Source organism: Hevea brasiliensis, chromosome 2 (assembly GCF_030052815.1).
Source record: "Hevea brasiliensis isolate MT/VB/25A 57/8 chromosome 2, ASM3005281v1, whole genome shotgun sequence".
NCBI lineage: Eukaryota > Viridiplantae > Streptophyta > Magnoliopsida > Malpighiales > Euphorbiaceae > Hevea > Hevea brasiliensis.
Genome location: NC_079494.1, coordinates 105,754,383 through 105,766,195, shown reverse-complemented (window position 1 = coordinate 105,766,195; position 11,813 = coordinate 105,754,383). Strand labels below are relative to the sequence as shown.

At 35.1% G+C, this 11,813-nt stretch overlaps 1 non-coding gene across 1 annotated transcript; it reads right to left on the bottom strand.

Moving 5' to 3' along the window:
- Positions 1-1,880: 1,880 nt before the first annotated feature.
- Positions 1,881-1,987, bottom strand: LOC131178271 (small nucleolar RNA R71). Its single transcript, XR_009147405.1, has one exon. It is a non-coding gene; the product is annotated as a small nucleolar RNA R71 (small nucleolar RNA).
- Between the last annotated feature and the right edge of the window lie 9,826 nt (positions 1,988-11,813).

Sequence of the window (11,813 nt, the reverse complement as noted above, 5' to 3'; positions counted from 1 at the left end):
GCTTACCTTATTATAATTTTCTTATTTTCTAAATTTAAATAGCTGCATCTTTTACTTTACTGTTTGACACATCTTATTGATAGCCCAACTAATCGTAACTTTTATAGTTTGGTACTCAAAGAACAAATCCCTGTAGGACAATATCTTTTCTTTACTACTTGAACAATCTGTATATTGTTAGAGTACGAACCAAGTTTTTGGCGCCATTGCCGGGGAATTGATTTTTATTTGATATAAGACGATTGATTGTTTAGTTAATTTGAGCATTTTACTTTTGCTTTTAATTTTTCTTTACTATTTTACTTTGAGATTTTATTTGTTTGGTTTTTCAGGTACTTATCTTTTATATGAGAAGAATAAAAAGTGAGGAAATTGATTTAATTTTTAGTCTTATTTTCATATTTTCTTGCTTTATTTCATATTTTCTACTTGTAAATATAAACAAGAGTGAGTAGATACTTAAGATTTCAGAGTTGGGTGTAATGATTTACGTTTTATTTATAGATTTGGACTGGTTTTAACAAGATTTTAATATATATATATATATAAGTTTTGATTTTTATCTTGTTACCTATTTATATGCCCATTATTGGTGCCCTTTGAGTTTTATTCCTAATCTTAGATTGAAAGACTGAGAGGTAAAAATATATGATAGATAATTAAGATAATGAACTTAATCACCTAGTGTTAGAGATAAACTAGTAGGTTAAGAGGAATTTCAAGTTGATTAAAGCACTTAAAAGGTTTTGAGTAATTAAACATCGTATAAAAATGGAGTTTAATTTCATTTAAAATACTCTTTAGTTTGCTTGAAAGAGAAATTAAAGGAAATCAGAATCAACTTCCTTCAAACTTGTATTTCCCTTAAAATTGATGTTCCCTATCCAAATCCCAATGAAATTTACTTCTTGAACCTCAACTCTAAAATCAACTTTGCCATTAATTAATCAAATCTTTATTCACTTGCTAGAATTTTAATAAATTAGAATAGTGTTTAAAAATTTAATTGCTTACCTTATTATAATTTTCTTATTTTCTAAATTTAAATAGCTGCATCTTTTACTTTACTATTTGACACAACTTATTGATAGCCCAAATAATCGTAACTTTTATAGTTTGATACTCAAACAACAAACCCCTGTTGGATGATATCTTTTCTTTACTACTTGAACAATTTATATATTTGTGGAGTACGAACCAAGTTTTTGGCGTGGTTACTGGAAAATTGATTTTTATTTGATATTAGACAATTGATTATTTGGTTAATTTGAGCATTTTATTTTTGTTTTTAATTTTTCTTTACTATTTTACTTTGAGATTTTATTTGTTTGGTTTTTCAGGTACTTATCTTTTATATGAGAAGAACAAAAAGTGAGGAAATTGATTTAATTTTTGATCTTGAAATTGAGAAGACAGCTAAGGCTTTGAGAGCAGAATCAAAAAAAAAGAAAGACAACATGAGCAACATCAGGAGCAACAAGAGATAGAAGTTATGGCAAACAATAACAATAATAACAGAACAATTAAGGATCATGCTTTTCTTAGTTTTGAGGACTTTAGACCGAGTATTACAAGGCCTAGAGTGGAAGCATGTAATTTTGAGTTGAAGCCATCACTTTGTCAAATGTTTCAACAAGCATAGTTTGGGGGAGGTCCTACTGAAAGTTCACATGTGCACCTTGTATATTTTCTTGAGATTAGTGACATGCTAAAGATAAATAGAGTGTTAGATGATGCCATCCATTTGAGATTATTTCCTTTTTTTTTTGAAAGATCATGCTAGGGAGTGGTTGCATTCATTATCTCTGGGGTCTATAACTACTTGGGATGAATTGTCACAAGCTTTTTTAGCTCAATACTTTCCTCCTAGCGAGACTGTAAAATTGAGGAATGAATTAACTTCTTTCAAGCTAAGGGATGATGAGAGTCTTTATGAAGCATGGGAGAGATACAAGGATCTTCCAAGGAGATGTCCACATCATGGAATCCCTAAATGGATGCTAGTTCAACATTTCTACAATGGTGTTTCTCCAGCTATCAGAAATATAGTTGATGCATCTTTAGGAGGTGATCTTATGGAGAAGTCAGAAGATGAAGCTTATTTAGTATTTGATAAAATTGCTTACAACAATTATCAATAGAGCTGTGAAAGGAATGAAATGAAGAAGTCATCAGCTGGTGTTTATGAGTTGGATGCCATGAGTATGTTCAATGCCAAATTTGATGCTTTGACAAGAAAAATGGATAAGTTAAGCATGAAGGTTGATGCTTCAATTGGAGAATCCGGTCATACAGAGGTTGTTAGTGCAGGAAATGTGAATTTTATTAATGATTTTCCTTCCCATAGGCAAGAGTTTGGAAATGAGCAAGTTGATTTTATTGGGAATTACAATAAGAAATCAGTTGGTAATTCTTATTCTACTACATATAATCCGGCACGGAGGATGTAACACCCTAGGCAAATCCCACATCGGCAAAACACGGGAGAGATGTTGGGTTTATAAGTTGGTGGTTCGTAACTCCTAGTGACGCGTTTTAAAACCGTGAGGGCTTCAGCCCAGAGCGGACAATATCACTAGTGGGCCGGGCCATTACATTTGTGGTATCAGAATCGCTTCGTGTACAACCTTGAGCGATGGAGGGGCAAACCTCAGCGAGGACGCTGAGTCCCATAAGGGGGGTGGATTGTAACACCCTAGGCAAATCCCACATTGGCAAAACACGGGAGAGATGCTGGGTTTATAAGTTGGTGGTTCGTAACTCCTAGTGACACGTTTTAAAACCGTGAGGGCTTCAACCCAGAGCAGATAATATCACTAGTGGGCCAGGCCGTTACAGAGGAACCACCCTAACTTTTCTTGGGGAGGTCGACAAGGACAATGACAGCAAAATTATCAACAACCTTCTAATTTCCAGCAGCAGGAGAATTTTTAGCAAAATAGAGTACCACCTGGATTTCCACCACAAAGGAATCAAAATGCACTTGTTCCACAACTGCCAATTCAGTCTTTAGACCAAGATTCAGTTTTAAAGTCTATGTGGAAACTTTCTTGTCTACTCAATAAAAACAAGGAGAAATGATCAATAATTAACTTCAAGGATAGATAAGCTCACTACTCATAACAGAATGTTAGAAAATCAAATAGCTCAGCAAACAAGCTTTTCTAGTAAAGTACAAAGGAAACTTCCAAGCCAACCAGAGAATCCTAAAGAATATTGCAAGGCAGTGATTCTAAGAAGTGGAAAAATTATGGGAGAAGAAAAGAAAGATGAGGTAAAAGAGGAAAAGAAGAAAGAAGATGAAGACAAGAATGAGTCTACTTCAAATCATGATGAAGTCAATGAGGAAGAAAGTAAAAAGTAAGAAGCTGAGGAAAAAGTTGAAGAGAAGTATGTGCCGTCACCACCACACAAGCCACCATTTCCATATCCTCAGAGGTTTCAGAAAGCAAAGCTAGATAAACAGTTTGAGAAATTTTTAGAAGTTTTGAAGAAGTTATACATCAACATTCCATTTACAGATGTAATTTCTCAAATGCCCTCATATGCCAAGTTCTTGAAAGAAATTTTGTCAAATAAGAGGAAGCTAGAAGATTATGAAACTATGGCAGAGGAATGTAGTGCTCTCTTGCAAAATAAGCTCCCTCCGAAGTTGAAGGATCTAAGAAGTTTTTCAATTCCTTGCCACATTGAAGATACTAGTATTGACAAAGCATTGTGTGAGCTTGATGCCGCTATCCATATGTGAGAAGTTGAAAGTTAGAGAATTAAAGCCAACAACCATTTCTTTACAACTAGTTAATCGCTATAGTAAATATCCAGTGGGAATTTTGGAGAATATGCATTTAAAAGTTGAAAAATTTTTCATTATCGTGGAGTTTATGGTTCTTCAAATGGAAGAGGATGCTCACATTTCTATCATTCTAGGAAGGCCATTCTAAGCTACAACTGGTGCTATCATTGATGTAAAGAATGGTAGATTGACATTAAGAGTTGGAGAAGAGGAAGTGGAATTCAATTTGAATCAAGTTTTGAAAAAACATCATGAAGTTGATCCTTGTTTAAGGGTAGATGTCATTAATGAAATTGTGGAAGAAGAATTTAAGAAAAGATATCATAAAGACCTTTTGGAGAATTGTTTTGTAACAATCGTGCTCCAACCACTAGAGGAATTGTCTGCTTTGGCCATAAACCTCACGGTTTTATCCCATAGGTGGAATGGAGAACTTCCCAGGAGGTCACCCATCCTAAGATTCCTTTCAAGCGAGCACGCTTAACTCTGGAGTTCTTCCAACTCTCCAGGCCATTCCACCAAAAGGCGCATCTAGTGATTAATTCCCCCATTTTATATATCACTACCTTTTGAACCCAAGGCCATCTCTGTGCTTTGTCGATGTGGGATTTGCCTAAGGGACCTTTTTCCCCCCCCTTCGGGACTCAGTATCCTCGCTGAGGTTTGCCCCACCATCGCCAAGAGGACACGCGAGTGGCTTTGATACTAATTGTAATGATCGGGCTCCAACCACTAGAGGAATTGTCCACTTTGTCCATAAGCCTCACGGTTTTGTCTCATAGGTGGAATGGAGAACTTCTTAGGAGGTCACCCATCCTAGGATTTCTCTCAAGTGAGCACGCTTAACCCTTGAGTTCTTCTAACTCTCCAGGCCATTCCACCAAAAGACGCCTCTAGTGATTAGTTCCCCTATTTTATATATCACTACTTTTTGAACCTAAGACCATCTTCGTGCTTTGCCGATATGGGATTTGCCTAAGGGACCGTACTGCTCTCACCCGAGCACGTTTAACTTCAGAGTTCTGATGGGATCCAGTGCACTAGTGCTAGTATGATCGCACCCATGAACATCACTGCTAAAATGGTAGATATAAACTGTACCCAAATCCACTCACCCCTTAGGCAAATCCCACATCGGCAAAGCACGGAGATGGTCTTGGGTTTAAAAAGTAGTGATATATAAAATGGGAGAACTAATCACTAGAGGCGCCTTTTGGTGGAATGGCCTGGAGAGTTGGAAGAACTCCAGGGTTAAGCGTACTCGCTTAAGAGAAATCCTAGGATGGGTGACCTCCTGGGAAGTTCTCCACTCCACCTATGGGATAAAACCGTGAGGCTTACGGCCAAAGCGGACAATTCCTCTAGTGGTTGGAGCACGATTGTTACATGTTTGGTAAATAGTAAGACAACAAAAGATGAAAATCCTAAAGTTGTGGCTTTTACTCAAATTTTGGAAGCTACTCAAGCAATTACAAGAGATTAAGTTTTGCGAGTTGAAAAGTTAAAACATGAAGTTGCACAACCACCTTTGTTAGATGAGAAGGAAGCACCACAGGTAAACCTCAAACCACTTCCATTTACACTAAGGTATGCTTTTCTTAGACCTAATTCTACTTATCCTGTCATCATTAGTGCAAGTTTGAGTGATGTGCAAGTAGAAAAGCTATTGAGAAAGTTAAGAGCACATAGGAAAGTCATTGGTTACACTATTAATGTTATCAAGGGTATAAGCCCTACATTGTGCATGCATGAAATTCTTTTAGAAGATAATTTTAAAGCCACCATAGAACAACAAAGAAGGTTGAATCCTAATATAAAAGAAGTGGTAAAGAGAGAAGTTTTGAAATTGCTCGATGCTGGGATCATTTATCCCATTTTTTACAGTAGTTGGGTTAGCCTAGTTCATATAGTCCCTAAGAAAGGAGGTGTAACTATTATGAAAAATGAAAATAATGAGTTGATACCAACTAGAATAGTCACAGGATGGAGGACGTGTATAGATTACAGGAAGCTTAACAGTGCCACTAGGAAAGATCATTGTCCCTTGCTTTTTATTGATCAAATGTTAAAGAGGTTAGCAAAACATTCATATTTTTGTTGGGTTTTTCCAAATCCCAATACATCCTAATGATCAGGAGAAAACCACATTTAGATGTCCATATGGTACATTTGCATATAGAAGGATGCCTTTTGGCCTTTGTAATGCACCAACTATATTTCAGCGACATATGATGGCCATTTTCTCTGATTTTATTGAGGAAATTATAGAAGTTTTCATGGATGATTTTTCTGTATGTGGTTTTTCTTTTGATGATTGCCAATCTAACCTATCTAAAGTGCTTAAAAGATGTGAAAAAATAGATTTGGAGCTAAATTGGGAAAAATATCATTTCATGGTACAAGAAGGCATTGTTCTTAGACATTTAGTATCAAATAGAGGAATTGAAGTAAATAAAGCTAAGACAGAAGTAATTGAGAAGATGACTCCTCTAACTTTAGTGAAGGAAATTAGAAGTTTTCTTGGGCATGTTGGTTTCTATCAGCGGTTTATAAAGGATTTTTCAAAAATTGCTATACCTTTTACAAATTTGTTAAACCATGGTGTTCCTTTTAATTTTGACTGAGCTTGTCTTGATTCTTTTAACAGGTTGAAAGAAGCTCTAACAACAACACCTATTATGCAACCTCCAGATTGCTTACTTCCATTTGAGGTTATGTGTGGTGCTAGTGACTTTGCTATGAGAGCTGTGCTTGGTCAGAAAAAGGAGAAGAGGTCTTATGCAATATACTATGCCAGCAAAAAGTTAGATGATGCTCAAGCGAACTATGCCATTACTAAAAAGAAATTTTTAGCTGTGGTATTTGTTGTGGATAAGTTAGGTCATATTTGGTTGGATCCAAAGTGATTGTCTATACAAACCATGCTGCCATAAGATATTTGTTGAATAAAAAGGAAGCAAAGCTAAGATTAATAAGATGGGTTTTATTGCTTCACAAGTTTGAATTAGAAATAAAAGATAAGAAAGGAGCTGAAAATATTATAGCAGACCATTTATCAAGGATTAAGCATGAGAGTAAAGAAGGAATTGAAAAGGAATTACCAATTGATGAGTTTTTCTCAGCAATTGTTGATAATTGTTAATGCATTGCCATGGTTTGCAAATTTTGTTAATTACTTGTCATGTGGACTTCTCCTACTAGATTTGAGTTATCAATAGAGAAAGAAATTTTTGCATGGTGTGAAATTATACACATGGGAGGATCCATTGTTATTTATAATATGTAATGATGGCTTAGTTAGAGTGTGTGTGCCTGAAGAGGAAATAGAAAATATTTTAGAGCATTGTCATTCTTTTGACTATGGAGGTCATTTTAGTGTGGATGAAACAGTGGCTAAGGTACTTTAAGCTAGATTTCATTGGCCACACATGTTCAAAATTGTGAGGGAACTTATTTTGAGATGTGATAAATGTCAGAGAGTGGGGAATATTTCAAGGAGAAATGAAATGCCACAATAAGGAATTTTGGAGATTAAGATATTTGATGTTTGGGGCATAGATTTCATGAGACCATTCCCATCTTCTTTTGGGAATAAGTATATTTTGGTAGGTGTGGATTATGTGTCAAAATGAGTTGAGGCAATTGCTTCCCGTACAAATGATGCAAGGTTAGTTGTGAAATTTTTGAAGAAGTTTATTTTCACTAGATTTGGAGCACTAAGGGCTATAATCAATGATGGTGGATCTCATTTTTGCAATAAATAGTTTGAAAATCTTTTGAAGAAATATGGGATTACTCATAAGGTAGCTACACCCTACCATCCTCAAACCAGTGGGCAAGTTGAAGTCGCTAATAAGGAATTGAAGAGAATTTTGAAGAAAATTGTTAATCATAAAAGGAAAGATTGGTCATTGAAATTAGATGATGCATTATGGCCATACATGATAGCTTACAAGACACTTATTAGAACTACACCTTTTAGGTTAGACTATGAGAAATCATGTCATTTACCGGTTAAGCTGGAACACAAAGCATATTATGCAATTCGAACTTTAAATTTTGACTTAAAAAGTGCTGGAGAGAAAAGATTACTTTAATTAAATGAACTTGAAAAGATAAGGTTGGATGCCTATGAGAATGCTAGGATTTACAAGGAGGGGTCTAAATTTTGGCATGATAAGTATATTAAAAGGAAGGAGTTTAAAGAGGATGATTTGGTCTTATTATATAATTCTAAGCTTAGACTCTTTCCTGGTAAGTTAAAATCAAGATGGCCAGGCCCTTTTAAGATTGTGAAAGTTTATCCCTATGGAGCTGTGGATAGTTAGAGTGAAAATTCTAGACTTTTTAAAGTTAATGGTTAAAGGCTCAAGATTTATATCACACGGTAGCCAATTGAGAAGGGAACAAGTTGTTTCCTTGATGATCCACCAATTCATTGATTTAAGGAGGGTCAAGATAATGACCTAAAATTAGCACTCTTTGGGAGGTACCCCAAAATTTTTCTGTTTATAATTATTTTACATTTCTTTTGTTTTATACCCCATTTGAACTCAAATTTGACATAAAATTCCTTTTTATAGGTTATGAATTTTAGGCAAATGTATATGTTGGATTGAAGAAATATATGTTTGGGAAGTTTTTGAACCTTATGTTTGTTTCCTATGTTGCATGTTGTTTTTAACAAGTCAAAATCTAAACTAATTTGAGCTTCATGTCTATTGCAGCAATATGGTAATGAGGAAGATTGGATTTGTTTCAAAATTTTGAGGAAATTGGTGAGAAATATCTAAACTTTCATGGTAAACAGTAGCAATATGTTCTTGACTGTACTCTTTGGTAATTAATTTTTTTGATGTATTGCACTGAGATTGACATTTTTGCAATTGAATATTTTGTGAAATCTTTATGCCAAAATTCTACAGTGTTTTCGTCATGTGAACAACATCTGTAGCAAAATTTTTATTCCTAGTTCATGTGTTTTCAATGATATGTTTGGGGTTGATGTTGATGTTATTTATTGTGGTGTGATTGTTAATGTGAATATCAGTTGAGTAATATTTTAGTTTATGTTTGGTGGATTGATGAATTCTAATTATTGTTAGTGATTAATCAATTTTTAATTTAGGTTTTAAGTGAAATTTTTGTGTTAAATTGTGTCTTGGGATAGGTTTAAAAGTGCTTAGGGTCATGTTTTTGGGTTGTATATCAGGTTATTTAACACTAGGTTCAACATGATATATGCTGAGGGTAGTGCTACCATCAAAACTTGTTTTTTGTGCTTTAAATTGTCAAAAACTCAAAACCTACAGAGAGTTTCAGGAGGTCTCTCATGCCTCATGTAGCATCTCATGTAAAACTTTCTAATATCACACGGGGCATGCTACTTGCCCCTTTATCCCACATGCCTCATGTCACTCATTTCTCACCCTACCACACGAGGCATGTTACCCTACAATTACTCCCACCTGCTTCATGTCAAGCCTTGAAAATTCCATCACTTAAACCCTTACCCTTGTCACTTTCTTTTTATTTCATTCCATAAGTTGCACGACCCAAACTTCGTTGTTTGTCCCATAATGCACACCAAACAGGTCTCTACCCACATACCCAAACATTGAACCCTCCGAATAACTAGGAACAGTGGTTCTTCGACCCCAACACTAACTTCCACACCACCTCACGCCTCACCCGAAGTTCCCATTTCGACCCCAAATCCCCAAATTCTCGATACAAACCCTAATCCCCCACCTTGCCATTCCTCTTCTTCCATCCCTTTCCTCGATAATACAGTTAACCAACTCGCACCCTTTTCCAAGAAACAAACTAAATCTGCCCCTTCCACTGTGTATGAGTCACGAAAAAGGAAAAAGTCAATTTCTAGCCCCCTTACTCTACCAAAATAGCCTAGGGTTGTTTCCTCACAAACTGTTAGTGCTAAGACCCGCTCTGCTACAGAAGGTCCCATTTCTTTACAAGTTCTTCTACTCCAACTAGGGTTCAATCACCTCTGCACCCATTCCCAGCAGTATCTTAATCTGCTCCAATTGTTCCTCTATCTACTAAGAAGGTAAATTCATCTTACCCATGGACTTTTAGAAATGATAATATGAGGAAAAATTATGAGATACTTTTTAAGAAGAAAATTGTAGCCACCAAGTATATTAATGAACACAGCCTCAGGGAAATAGGGCTTTATGACTCTGTTAGTAAATATTTGGAGAATATAGGCTGGAATGACTTTACTAAAATCCAAGAACCTGCTTTTAAGGAACTAAATTTTGAATTTTTGAGCTCCTTGAAATTAGATTTCTAACTAAAAAACAATAACCACAAGGATACTATATCCTTTAGATGTTTAGGTCAGGAAAGGGAACTTGAAACTGCTCAATTGAATGCCCTATTTGGTTTTAGTAATGATGGTGCTAAAGAAATTGAGTGGCAAAGAACCGTTTATAATCCTCCTTCATTTTGGAAGTCAATTGCACCATACGGGAAATATTACAACCCTAGTTCTGCTAAAGCCTCAGCCATAACAGACCCTACTTTTAGGTATTTGTAAAGATTCATTTCTTATACTATCTTAGGCAAGGGGCACAGCAATGGGGTTATAGGGAAAAATGATTTATTTTTTTTATGGTGTATGAAGGAAAAGAAAAAGATAAATGGTGCTTATTTTCTTTGCTCTCACATAGAACATATAGTGTCTAAACACTCTATTGGGCGTATAGTTCTTAGAGAGATGGTGACTGTGATTACAAAGTCATTTGGTTTTACCCCTGAGCAATATGGTATGGTACGTATGGTTGGGCAGTCCTTTCTAGATAGGATTATCATGACTCAGATAAAGATTTATATAAAAAGAGGTGATTTTTATGTGCTGGTAGATGAGGGCAATATTGGTGTAGGGCAGCAGCAATTACAAGGTATAGGATAGTAACCTGATGGTGGGCCTTTAAGTTCCCAACAACCACCTGCAATTGGACAATCAAAGCTATTTTCTTTTCCTTAGAATTTTAAAGCCAAGGTTGATAGATTGACTAATGCACAATAGCCTACTACTGATACCCCATCCTCTTCTAATTCTGATATTTTGGTTGCCTTGATGACTTTAGAGGCTAAAGTTGATAAATTTGGTGAGAAATAGGCCAAGCTTGAGAAAAAGATCAAAAAGAGGTTTTCCACATTCAAGAAAAAAGAGAGAATACATGACAGAGAAATGATTGACATTTATAACAAGTTGGCAGCCTCTTTTAATCAGTTATACAAATGGGGCAAGGATATTTTTGAGGAAATGAAAGCCATGATAGAAAACTTGGACATTGCTTCTAAGAAATCTGATAAGCCATCACCTGCAGCAGCAACATTAGCAATTCTAGATCCACAAGCAATAAATGAGCCAGTGCAGTCACCAAATGAAGAAGACCAGCCAGCTATTTAGTTTTAGACATTGTTTTTGTTTAGTCTTAGTTAGTTTTTAGAACTTTGGCTTTTGGTTATGTAATTTATTAAGTATATTTTCTGTTTTAGTTATTAACTTTTTGGTTATTAGAACTTTTAACTATCTTTATCTATTTGTGAATGGTTAAAGTTTTTGCTTTTTATTTTTGATTGTTGGCTAAATTTTGAGTTGTGCTGTTTATTATTGTTGGTTGCATTTGTTCATTATGCTGTTTCATGTTCTTTAACTTTGTAAGTTAAGATTCTTACTAAATTGATCAATTTCTTTAATTTTAGTTTGTATTGACTATTGAATTAGCATTATTGTTATTGATTTTTGATAGTCATTTAACTGGATTATTTAAAATATAGCAGCTTGTTTTCTATTGGATATTAAAATTCAGCATCTGAGGTAAATTCTGAACATCCACATGCCCCATGTCAAAATGTTTTAATTCAACATGCCTCATACTTTTTGTTTAACATGCCTCATGTTCAAAATGCTTATAATTAACATGCCTCATGTACATCTTCTGACTACTTAACACTGGGCATGTTACATTCCACATGGTAACTCTTT